Consider the following 13,267-nt stretch of genomic DNA (forward strand, 5'->3'; position numbering starts at 1 on the left):
CACGCTAGCAAACCATAAATAAGAGACACAAAACAATGTACATGGGTGTCTAGATTTATAAATCACAAGTGGTCCCACACCCAAGTGGGTCAATAAGAGGATGAATGTTATATACAACATAGATCCAACATGCACATCAAGTAACACATGAAACGTATTGATTAAATCTCTATGATCAGATCCTCTGTTGGAAATTTTCATCCAATGGATGGTTTGAAAATGATTCATTTATACTTTATATAGGTTTCCAACCATATAGAGGCTTAGATTCATCTGGACCATACAAAATAACTCAAGCTTTATCCTTATGAAAATATCTATTGGTCCAAAATTTCCTAAATTTTATCATAAAAGAATCTGACCATAGGGACCATACATATGATTAATAGCTATCTCAAGTAAGTTACGAATAAATATCAAATATATCCGACCATTGGAATCACGGATATGACCCACACAAGAATGGTCATAACAAGCCCCCAAATACATTTTCGTATAAGGCCAAGATCTCAGTCGTCCGAACTCCGATCGAGACTTATTGTATACCGTTGAAAAGTTGCTTCAATTTTCTACAAATCTAACGGAACATATATTTTTAATGTATTTAATAGAGCAAGTCAAAATGGTTCTATTTTTGGCAAATTGAAATCCTACATGTGTTATTGGATAGCAGCCAAGTAAAGTTGATGCCACCGATGATTGGACCGTTGGATGAATACAAAATTTGGCCCAGAGTTAGATCATATTGTGATTCATATTATTCTCACTCTGATCGTAGCATGGTTGATTTTATATGATTTTTAGAAGTTGTTGTCCAGTCAATTGGGATTACAAGTGAAGGGAGTTGATACAATGTTTATCATGGTGGACCATATTGACATGGGCCACCATGCTGACCAATATAGCTATTAATACATGCACCCATGGGGCTCCACACTAGTGGGCCTCACATGCATCAAGAAAATATAAAAGGTGGAAAGAAGAGGATGAGGGAAGGTGGGGTGTAGACTCACCTCAAATGGATGGATGGCTTGATGATGATGTGTGGTCTACTCCCTCTAGGTTGATGATGGGGCACACCTTGGCCCCACCATCTCTCACTCTCTCTTAAAATTTCAGAATTTTTCTAAGTATAGCAAAAGGATGAGTACAAGAGAGCTCTTACTCTTATATAGGGAATTGGCGGTTGAGTTGCAAGATGATGTGACAAGTTTATGGGGTCTTATTGGTACTAAAAATGATGTGGAAGGTGGTGTATGGCATGGGTAGTAGATGGATGAGGTGGATGGTGCTAATCATGCATTGGCTAATGGATGCATAAGAGTTGCAGGTTGTAGGTGATGCATGGTGGATAATGAAGTGGAGTGTTACAATTGGTTGTTTGAAGTGATGTGGCACAAAACACGGTATGCATTGGATGCATGTGTAGGATGAGGTGGACATGGGCCATGATTAGTTTCTAAGACATGGAGAGAAGGCTAATGATAGATTTTGGGGTATAACCCATTTTTATCTCATATGTATTGTCTTATATGTGCTAACTCATTTTTTGTCATGTAGTAATTGTCCTATTTTTTGATAATTTTTATATTCTAGAAATTGGGCTTTAAGCCCACAAGGGCCCAAGGCCAATGGGCCTTGCACAATAAATGTCACTCATGTTACATGATATGTAATTTTGGTCATGGATTCAATGGGTCGTATCTTACTAACGGAGCATCGGATTGACACACGGTTTTCACCGTGGTGACTACAACGACGATGTGGTCCACATAACAAAGGTTTTGAAGGCATTTGGAACAAATCACTATGTCAGGCAGTTTTGGTGGATCCAAGGTCACTCTTTTTGTTCCTAAACATGTATAAATATACACATGGACATACACTTAAGTCGATAAATCAAAGGTACTGCCCAAGGACATCCAATTCTCACCTGGTAAAAGTTCAGGGTGTTACAATAGTATATATCGAGCCATATGGATAGAAGCCCTATTACTAGGAATCTGGTCAACAATGGGGCTGTAATTAACCTATTACCATGGAGAATCACTACACCAATATCATGAATTTATGATATAGCAGATCCGTTGCAAAACTAAATTAACTGTTGCATGGTCTATCACTGTTTGTCGGGGCGCAAAAATCAAATGACGGATGTGATGCGAAGGATCTACGACGGATTTAGTCCATCACAAATTTTCCACGGATCTTATCCGTTGTAAAATTAAAAATTCGTCACTTAATTATGGAAAAACCCACTTGAATTATTCATCATTTTAAAATTTGGTGATAGACACGGTCCGTCGTTGATCTTAGGAGAAGCGATGGACCTCAATTCTTTCGTGGATCTTTTACTTGATTAGATATTAGCGACAGATTTGGTCTATCGCTAAAATTTCTGTAAAAAACAAACGGTGTTTATTTTTTTTTCTAAATCTGTTACACCTGACAGTCATCCAAAAAAAAAAAAAAAACTCACATGATTGATTAATAAGAATCATGTTCACAAAATTCAAAAGAATATACCCTACAAGTGATTGTAAAACACACTTCATTTCCATTTGAGGAAGGTGTTGGAGGTGGGTCCAATGATGATACAGTACCACAGGTCAACACAATCACGATGGAGGTAGGAGACGTGTCCGAGTGGTCATCAATAAGCCTACCTATTATATGACATAACAACCTCAAAGCATATTATATATCGGTCCATCTGGTAGGATGCCCCATTACCAGGAGTATGGTCAACAATTGGGCTCCAATTAAGTTATTACTATGGAGAATGACTACGCCAAAATCAGGAATTTATGATGGACCAGATCTGTTGTAAAACCAAATTAACCATTGCATGGTCCATTACTATTTGCTGGGTTGCAAAAATTAAATGACGGATAGGATGTGATGGATCTATGACGGATTTAGTCTGCCGCAAATATGTTACAGATCCTATCCATCGCAAAAATTAAAAATCCGTCACTTAAATATGGAAAAACCCACCCGAATTATTTGTCATTTTAAAATTTGGCGATGGATACGGTCCGTCATTGATCTTACGAGAAGCGATGGACCTTAAATTTGTTGTCGATTTTTGACTTGATTAGAAATTAGTGACAGATATGGTCTGTTGCTAATATTTTTGCACAAAAAAAAAACTGTGTTAAGTTTTTTTTTTCCATCTGTTACACCTGATAATCATCCAAAAAAAATAATTCAAATGATTGTTTAATAAGAATAACTTTAACAAAATTCAAAATAATATACCCTACCAGTGATCATATAACATGCTTCTTTTCCATTTGAGGAAGGTACTAGAAGTTTGTCCAAGAATGATATAAAACAACAGGTCAATATAATCACCATGGAGGTAGAGGATGTGTTTGAGTGGTCATTGATAAGCTTACCCAAAGTATGACACAACAACCTCAACGCATAGTATATATTGGTCAATTTGGATAGATGCCCAATTACCAAGAATCTGGTCAACAATGGGGCTGCAGTTAACCTATTACAATGGAGAATCACTACGCCAAAATCATGAATTTATGATGGACCAGATCCATTGCAAAACCAAATTAACCGTTACATTGTCCGTCATAGTTTGCCGAGTCGTAAAAACTAAACGACGGATGGGATGCGACGGATTTTGTTCATAGCGAATTTGCCACGAATCCTATCCATCGCAAAAATTAAAAATTTGTAGCTTAATTATGTAAAAACCAACCCAAATTATTTGTCATTTTTAAATTTGGTGATGGATATCATCCGTCGCTGATCTTAGGAGAAGCGACGAACCTCAAATATGTTGTTGATTTTTGACTTTATCAGAAATTAGCAACAAATTTGGTTCATCGCTAAAATTTCTGCAAAAAAGAAAAAAGAAAAACAGTGTTAAATTTTTATTTTTATTTTTTTTTAAAAAAAAAACAGTGTTAAGTTTGTTTTTAAAAAAAATTTGTTACACCCAGTAGTCATCCAAACAAAATCACATTATTATTTAATATGAATCACATTCACAAAATTCAAAAGAATATACCCTTCTAATGGTCATACAACACTCTTCTTTTCCATTTGAGGAAGGTGCTGGAAGTGGGTCCAAAGATGAAACAGTACCACAAGTCAACACAATCAAGGTGGAAGTGAGGGACGTGTCCGAGTGGTCATCGTAAAGCCTACGCACAGTATGACACAACAACCTCAAAGCATAGTATATATCAACCTATCTGGATAGATGCCCCATTACCATGATTCTGGTCAACAATGGGGCTACAATTAACCTATTACCATGGATAATTACTACACCAAAATCATGAATTTATGGTGGACCATATCTGTTGGAAAATAAAATAAAGCATTGCATGATCCGTCACTATTTGTTGGGTCGCAAAAATCAAATAACGAAAGGGATGTGATGGATTTTGTCCATCTCAAAATTTTCACGGACCCTATTTGTCGCAAAAAATAAAAATCCATCGCTTAATTATAGAAAAAATACATGAATTATTGGTCATTTTAAAATTTAGCGATGGATACGGTCCATTCCTAATCTTAGGAGAAGCGACGGACTGCAAATCTGTCGACGATTTTTGAGTTGATTAGAAATTACTGACAAATTTGGTCCATCACTAAAATTTATGTAAAAAAAAAAAGCATTAAGTTTGTTCTTTAAAAAAAAAATCATTTACACCTGATTATCATCCAAAAAAATAATCACATGATTGTTTGATAAGAGTCACATTAACAAAATTCAAAAGAATATACCCTTCCAGTGATCATTCAACACGCTTCTTTTCCATTTGAGGAAGGTGCTAGAAGTGGGTCCAAGGATGATACAGTACCACAGGTCAACATAATCACAGTCGAGGCAGGGGACATGTTCGAGTGATCATCGATAAGCCTACCCATAGTATGACACAACAATATCAAAGCATAGTATATATCGGCCCATCTGGATAGATGCCCTATTACCAGGAATCTAGTCAACAATAGGGCTGCAATTAACCTATTACCATGGAGAATCACTGCGCCAAAATCATGAATTTACGATGGACCATATCCGTTGGAAAATCCAATTAACCGTTGCTTGGTCCGTCATAGGTTGTCGGGTCACAAAAATCAAACGTCAGAAGGGATGCGACGGATTTAGTTCGTTGTAAAATTTCCACGAATCCTATTCGTCTCAAAAAATAAAAATTCGTCACTAAATAATCGAAAAACCTATGTGAATTGTTCATCATTTTAAAATTTGGTGACGGATATGGTCCGTTCATAATCTTAGGAGAAGCGACAGACCTCAAATTTGTCGTTGATTTTTTACTTGATCAGAAATTAGTGATAAATTTGATCTGTCGCTAATATTTCTCAAAAAAAAAAAAACATCGACAAGTTTGTTCTTTTTTTTTTTTGTTAATAATCTGTTACACCTGATAGTCATCCAAAAAAAAATTCACATGAGTATTTAATAAGAATCACATTCAAGAATTCTTTTCCATTTGAGGAAGGTGCTGGATATAGGTCCAAGGATGATACAGTACCACAAGTCAACATAATCATGGTCAAGGCAGGGGATGTGTCCGAGTGGTCATCGATAGGACTACCCATAGTATGATATAATAACCTCGAATCATTGTATATATCGGCTCATCTGGATGATGCCTTATTACCAGGAATCTAGTCAACAATGGGGCTGCAATTAACATATTACCATGTAGAATTACTACTCTAAAATCATGAATTTACAATGGATTAGATCCGTTGGAAACCAAATTAACCATTGCATAGTCTGTCACTATTTGTCAGGTCAAAAATCAAACGACGGAAGGGATGCGATGGATTTAGTCCGTCGAAAAATTTCCACGGATCCTCTCCGTTGCAAAAAATAAAAATCAGTCGCTTAATTATAGAAAAACCAATGTGAATTGTTTGCCATTTTAAAATTTGGTGACAGATATGGTCTGATCCTATTCTTAGGATAAGCGAGGGACCTCAAATCTGTCATCAATTTTTGAGTTGATGAGAAATTAGCTACAAATTTGGTCAACCACTAAAATTTTTGCAAAAAAAATAAAATAGCATTAAGTTTGTTCTTTTTTGGTTAATCTGTTACACCTGATTGTCATAAAAAAAATCACATGATTGTTTAATAAGAATCACATTCACAAAATTCAAAAGAATATACCCTACTAGTGATCATACAACTCGCTTCTTTTCCATTTGAGGAAGGTGCTGGAAGTGGGACCAAGGATGATACAGTACCATAGGTCAATGCAATCACGGTGGAGGCGAGGCACTTGTCCGAGTGGTCATTGATAATCCTACCCATAGTATGACATAACAACCTTAAAGCATATTGTATATCGGCCTAACTGGATTAATGGCCTATTACCAGGAATCTAGTCAACAATGGGGCTACAATTAACCTGTTACCATGGAGAATCACTATGCCAAAATCACGAATTTACGATGGAGCAAATCTGTTGCAAAACCAAATTAACCACTGCATGGTATGTCACTATTTGTCAGGTCAAAAAATTCAAACGATGGATCCAATGCGACTGATCTATGACAAATTTAGTCCCTCGAAAATTTGCGACGGATCCTATCCATTGTAAAAATTAAAAATCCGTTGGGTTAATTATGAAAAAACCATCTTGAATTATTCATCATTTTAAAAAATTTTGACGGATATGATCCATCACTGATCTTAGGAGAAGAGACGGACCTCAAATCTATTGTCAATTTTTAACTTCATCGAAATTTACGACAGATTTGGTCCATCGCTACAATTTCTGCAAAAAAAAAAAAAAAAGCTTTTTGTTCTTTTTTTTTTTTTCAATCTGTTACACTTGATTGTCATCCAAAAAAAATCACATGATTGTTTAATAAGAATCACATTCACAAAATTCAAAAGAATATATCCTACCAGTGATCATACAACTCGCTTTTTTTCCATTTGAGGAAAGTGCTGGAATTGGGTCTAAGGATGATACAGTACCACAGGTCAACGCAATCACGGTGGAGGTGAGGCACTTGTCTGAGTGGTCATCGATAAGCCTACCCATAATGTGACAAAAATTCACATTCACAAAATTTAAAAGAATATACCCTACCAGTGATCATACAACACGCTTCTTTTCCGTCTGAGAAAGGTGCTGGAAGTTTGTCCAAGGATGATACAATACAACAGGTCAACACAATCACGGTGGAGGTAGAGGACGTGTTCGACTGGTCATCGATAAGTCTACCCACAGTATGACACAACAACCTCAAAGCAAAGTATATATCATTTGATCTGGATAGATGCCCTATTACCAGGAATCTGGTCAACAATGGGGCTGCAGTTAACCTATTACAATGGAGAATCACGACACCAAAATCATGAATTTATGATTGACTAGATCCATTGGAAAACCAAATTAACTATTGCATTGTCCGTCACAGTTTGCCGAGTCCCAAAAATTAAACGACGGATGGGATGCGACGGATTTAGTCCGTTGAAAAATTTCCACGAATCCTATCCATTGTAAAAATTAAAAATCTGTAGCTTAATTATGCAAAAATCGAACCAAATTATTCATCATTTTAAAATTTGGTGATGGATACTGTCCATCGTTGATCTTAGGAGAAGCGACGAACCTCAAATCTCTTTCGTCAATTTTTGACTTCATAAGAAATTAACAACAGGTTTGGTTCTTCGCTAAAACTTCTGCATGAAAAAACAATGCTAAGTTCACTTTTTTTTAAAAAAAATAAATAAATAAAGTTACACCTGATAGTCATCCAAAAAATAAAATCACTTGATTATTTAATAAGAATCACACTCATAGAATTCAAAAGAATAGACCCTTCCAGTGATCATCCAACATGCTTCTTTTCCATTTGAGGAAGGTGCTGGAAGTGCATCTAAGGATAATACAATACCACAGGTCAACACAATCACGGTCGAGCAGGGGACGTGTCCGAGTAGTCATCGATAAACCTACCCATAGTATGACACAACAACCTCAAAGCATAGTATATATCGGCCCATCTAGATAGATTCCCTATTACAAGGAATCTAATCAACATTGGGGCTGCAATTAACCTATTACCATGGAGAATTACTACGCCAAAATCTCGAATTTACGATGGACCAGATCCATTGGAAAACCAAATTAATTGTTGCATGGTCCGTCACTGTTTGTCAGGTCGCAAAAATCAAACGACGGAAGGGATGTAATGGATTTAGTCCGTCGCAAATTTTCCACGGATCCTATTCATCGTAAAAAATAAAAATCCGTCTCTTAATTATAGAAAAACCAATGTAAATTACTCATCATATTAAAATTTAGGGATGGATACAGTCTATTCCTGATCTTAGGAGAAGCGACGGACCTCAAATCTGTCGTTGACTTTTGAGTTGATGAGAAATTAGCGACAAATTTGGTCCATCACTAAAATTTCTGAAAAAAAAAAACCAACATTAAGTTTGTTCTTTTTTTTTTTAATATGTTACACTTGATTGTCATCTAAAAAAAATATCACATGATTGTTTAATAAAAATCACATTCATAAAATTCAAAAGAATATACCCTACCAGTGATCATACAACTCGCTTCTTTTCCTTTTGAGGAAGGTGCTGGAAGTGGGTCCAAGGATGATACAGTACCACAGGTCAACATAATCACAGTGGAGGCGAGGGACGTGTCCGAGTAGTCATCGATAAGCCTACCCACAATATGACACAACAGCCTCAAAGCATAGTAATATCGTCCCATCTGGATAGATAGCCTATTACCAGGAATCTGGTCAACATTGGGGCTGCAGTTAACCTATTACCATGGAAAATCCCTGCACCAAAATCAGGAATTTACGATGGAGCAGATCTGTTGCAAAACCAAATTAACCATTGCATGGTCTGTCACTATTTTCTAGGTCACAAAAATTAAACGACGGATGCGATGTGATGGATTTACGACAGAATTAGTCCCTCGCAAATTTGTCATGGATCCTATCCATTGCAATAATTAAAAATCCGTCGGTTAATTATGGAAAAACCCTCCTAAATTATTCATCATTTAAAAATTTCACGATGGATATGGTCCATCGCTGATCTTATGAGAAGAGACAGACCTCAAATCTATCGTCGATTTTTTCACTTCATCAGAAATTAGCGATAGATTTGGTCCGTCGTTAAAATTTTTGTAAAAAAAAAAAAACAGCATTAAGTTTGTTCTTTTTTAAAAAATATGTTACACCCAATTGACATCCAAAAAAAATCACATGATTGTTTAATAAGAATCACATTTATAAAATTCAAAAGAATATACCCTACCTGTGATCATACAACTCGCTTTAATACCATTTGAGGAAGGTGCTGGAAGTGGGTCCAAGGATGATACAGTACCACTGGTCAACACAATCATGGTGGTAGCGAGGCACTTGTCCGAGTGGTCATCGATAAGCCTACCCATAGTATGACACAACAACCTCAAAGCATATTATATATCGGCCCATCTAGATAGATGGCTTATTACTAGGAATGTAGTCAACAATGGGGCTGCAGTTAACCTATTACCATGAAAAATCACTACGCCAAAATCAAGAATTTATGATGGAGCATATCCGTTGCAAAACCAAATTAACCATTGTATGGTCAGTCACTCTTGTCGGGTCACAAAAATCAAACAAGGGATGCCACGGATCTACAACAGATTTAGTCCCTTGCAGATTTGCTACGGATCTTACCCATTGCAAAAATTAAAAATTTGTCTGTAACTTATGGAAGAACCCTCCCGAATTATTCATCATTTTAAAACTAGGTGACGAATATGGTCTAGCACCGATCTTAGGAGAAGAGACGGACCTCAAATCTATCGTCGATTTTTGACTTCATCAGAAATCAGTAATAGATTTGGTTCGTTGCTAAAATTTCTATATATATAAAAAACAGTGTTAAGTTTTTTTTTTTAAATCTGTTACACCTGATAGTCATCCAAAAAAAATTCACATGATTGTTTAATAAGAATCACATTCACAAAATTCCAAAGAATATACCCTACTTGTGATCATACAACACGCTTCTTTTCCTTTTGAGGAAAGTGTTGGAAGTTTGTCCAAGGATGAAACAATACAACAGGTCAAGATAATCACATTAAAGGTAGAGGACATGTTCGAGTGGTCATCAATAAGCCTATCCACAGTATGACACAATTACCTCAAAGTATAATATATATCGGTCGATCTGGATTGATGCCCTATTACTAGGAATCTAGTCAACAATGAGCCTGTAGTTAACCAATTACAATAGAGAATCACTACGCTAAAATCATGAATTTATGACGGATCGATCCATTGTAAAACCAAATTAACCATTGCATTGTCAGTAATAGATTGCCGAGTCGCAAAAATTAAACGACAGATGGGATGCGACGGATTTAGTCTATCGCAAATTTCCCACAAATCCTATCCATCGCAAAAATAAAAAAATCCGTAGCTTAATTATGTAAAAACTGACTTGAATTATTCGTCATTTTAAATTTTGGTGATGGATACCGTTCTTCGCTGCCTCAAATCTGTTGTCGATTTTTTACTTCATCAGAAATTAGCAACAGGTTTGGTTCGTTGCTAAAATTTCTGAAAAAAAAAGTGTTGAGTTTGTTTTTTTTTTAAAAATTGTTACACTTGATAGTCATCCAAAAAAATCATATGATTATTTAATAAGAATTACATCTATAAAATTCAAAAGAATATACCCTTCCAGTGATCATACAACATGTTTCTTTTCCATTTGAGTAAGATGCTGGAAGTGGGTCCAAGAATGATCCAATACCATAGGTCAACACAATTGCAGTGGAGTCAGGGGACGTATCCGAGTGGTCATCGATAAGCCTACCCACAGTATGACACAATAACCTCAAAGCATAGTATATGTCGGTCGATCTGGATAGATGCCCTATTACCAAGAATCTGGTCAACAATGGGGCTACAGTTAACCTATTATAAGGGAGAATCACTACGTTAAAGTCATGAATTTATGATGGAGCAGATCTGTTGTAAAATTAAATTAACCGTTACATTGTCGGTCACAGTTTGCCGAGTCACAAAAATTAAACGACGGATGGGATGTGACGGATTTAGTTCGTCGCAAATTTGCCACGAATCCTATCCATTGCAAAAATTAAAAATCCATAGCTTAATTAAGTAAAAACTGACCCAAATTATTCGTTATTTGGTGATGGATACCATCTGTCGCTGATTTTAGGAGAAGCGACGGACGTCAAATTTGTCGTCGATTTTTGACTTCATCAAGAATTAGCAATGGGTTTGTTTCGTTGCCATAATTTCTGGAAAAAAAACAGCATTAAGTTTGTTTTAAAAAAATGTTACACCTGATAGTCATCCAACAAAAATCACATGATTATTTAATAAGAATCACATTCACAAAATTCAAAAGAATATACCCTGCTAGTGATCATTCAACACGCTTCTTTTCCATTTGAGGAAGGTGCTAGAAGTGGGTCCAAGGATGATATAGTACCACAGGTCAACATAATCACAGTCGAGGTAGGGGACGTGTCCGAGTGGTCATCGATAAGCCTACCCATAGTATGACACAACAACATCAAAGCATAGTATATATCGGTCCATCTGGATAAATGCCCTATTACCAGGAATCTGGTCAACAATGGGGCTGCAATTAACCTATTACCATGGAGAATTACTCTGCCAAAATCATGAATTTATGATGGACCAGATCCGTTGGAAAACTAAATAAACCGTTGCATGGTCCGTCATTGTTTATCAGGTCACAAAAATAAAACGATGGAAGGGATGCGATGGATTTAGTCTGCCGCAAATTTTCCACGGATCCTATCCTTCGCAAAAAATAAAAATCCGTCGCTTAATTATAGAAAAACCAACGTGAATTATTAGTCATTTTAAAATTTAGGGATAGATACGATCTGTTCCTTAACTTAGGAGAAGCGACGGACCTCTAATTTGTCGTCGATTTTTGAGTTGATCAGAAATTAGTGACAAATTTGGTCCATCATTTCTGCAAAAAAAAATAGTGCTAAGTTTGTTTTTTCTTTTTTAATCTGTTACACCTGACTGTCATTTAAAAAAATCATATGATTGTTTAATAAGAATTACATTCACAAAATTCAAAAGAATATACCCTACCAATGATCATGCAACTCGCTTCTTTTCCATTTGAGGAATGTGCTGGAAGTGGGTCCAAGGATGATACAGTACCACAGGTAAACGCAATCATGATGGAGGCGAGGGACATGTGCGAGTGGTCATCGATAAACCTACCCACAGTATGACACAACAATCTTAAACCATAGTATATATCGGAGCATCTAGATAGATGACCTATTACCAGGAATCTGGTCAACAATGGTGCTGTCGTTACCCTATTACCATGGAGAATCACAATGCCAAAATCATGAATTTATGATGGACCAAATCCGTTGCAAAACCAAATTACCCATTGCAGGGTCTGTCAATGTTTGCTGGGTCAGAAAAATCAAACGACGGATGCGATGCGACGGATCTACGACAGATTTAGTTCCTATCAAATTTGCCACGAATCCTATACGTCGCAAAAATTAAAATCCGTCGGTTAATTATGGAAAAACCCTCTCGAATTATTCATCATTCTAAAATTTGGCAATGGATATGGTCCGTCGCTGATATTAGGAGAAGAGACGGACCTCAAATCTATTGTCAATTTTTGACTTCATCAGAAATTAGCAACAGATTTGGTTCGTCACTAAAATTTCTACAAAAAAAAAAATAGCATTAAGTTTGTCTTTTTTAAATTGTTAGACCTGATAGTCATCCAAAAAAAAAATCACATGATTGTTTAATAAGAATCACATTACAAAATTCAAAAGAAGATACCCTACTAGTGATCATACAACACGCTTCTTTTCTATTTGAGGAAGGTGTTGCAAGTTTGTCCAAGGATGATATAATACAATAGGTCAACACAAACACGGTGGAGGCGGTGGACATGTTCGAGTGGTCATCGATAAGCCTACCCATAGTATGGCACAACAACATTAAAGCATAGTATCAACAATGGGGCTGCAGTTAACTTATTACAATGGAGAATCACTATGCCAAAATCATGAATTTATGATGGACAAGATCTGTTGCAAAACCAAATTAACCGTTGCATTGTCGGTCACAGTTTACCGAATCGCAAAAATTAAATGACGGATGGGATGCGATGGATTTAATCCATCACAAATTTACCACGAATCCTATCCATCATAAAATT

The sequence above is a fragment of the Magnolia sinica genome, chromosome 9 (assembly GCF_029962835.1).
Source record: "Magnolia sinica isolate HGM2019 chromosome 9, MsV1, whole genome shotgun sequence".
NCBI lineage: Eukaryota > Viridiplantae > Streptophyta > Magnoliopsida > Magnoliales > Magnoliaceae > Magnolia > Magnolia sinica.